Raw genomic sequence first — 978 nt, 5'->3', positions numbered from 1 at the left:
GAGTCTGCCCTTGATTTATTTTCTGTAGGAACCCCAAAATGTTTGAGTCCCAAATGGAATCACGTTTGAGCCCATAGTAGTCCATGGTAACATAATCCATGGTTAGCAGCCACTAGGTACCATGGTTAGCGGCCACTAGGCTCGTAGCCAGGAGTAGGAATCCTCAGGCTGCCTTCAGACAGTTTACCTGAGAAGCTGTGCAGCTGCCTGTTGGGCTGCTGGTCCTTATGGGCTGAGCTGGGCTTCCTGCTGTTAGGTAGGTTGTGGAAGGGCTTGGGGGTGGAGGGCTGCCACTGTAACAGCTTCTAAATCAGGTCCTGGCAGCCTGGAGGGGCACACACAGCCAGGGGACATTAGGACTGCAGCTCTTTATGGCAAAGTAGTTTTATTGACTTTAAAGCAACATCAACAAGTAAAGACAGGCTCACATCCAACAAAAGTAATCTTTTTTTTTTTCAATTTACATCACCACTGTTCTATAATAATCATACAAATGTATAATTGAAGGCATTCGTATTTAGGTTTCTTTCGAGCTGGGCTTAATGCTTATTTGGGTATGCTTTCTTTCCAAGACATGTACAGTCGTGGCCAAAAGTTTTGAATGACATAAATATTAATTTCCACAGTTTGCTGCTTCAGTGTCTTTGCTGCTTCAGTGTCTTTTGTCAGATGTTACTATGGAATACTGAAGCATAATTACAAGCATTTCATAAGTGTCAAAGGCTTTTATTGACAATTACATGAAGTTGATACAGAGTCAATATTTGCAGTGTTGACCTTTTTCAAGAACTCCGCAATCCGCCCTGTCATGCTGTCAATTAACTTCTGGGCCACATCCTGACTGATAGCAGCCCATTCTTGCATAATCAATGCTTGGAGTTTGTCAGAATTTGTGGGTTTTTGTTTGTCCACCCGCCTCTTGAGGATTGACCACAAGTTCTCAATGGGATTAAGGTCTGGGGAGTTTCCTGACCATGG

Source organism: Oncorhynchus mykiss, chromosome 18 (genome assembly GCF_013265735.2).
Source record: "Oncorhynchus mykiss isolate Arlee chromosome 18, USDA_OmykA_1.1, whole genome shotgun sequence".
Taxonomy (NCBI): Eukaryota; Metazoa; Chordata; class Actinopteri; order Salmoniformes; family Salmonidae; genus Oncorhynchus; species Oncorhynchus mykiss.
This window is presented reverse-complemented; position numbering follows the sequence as displayed.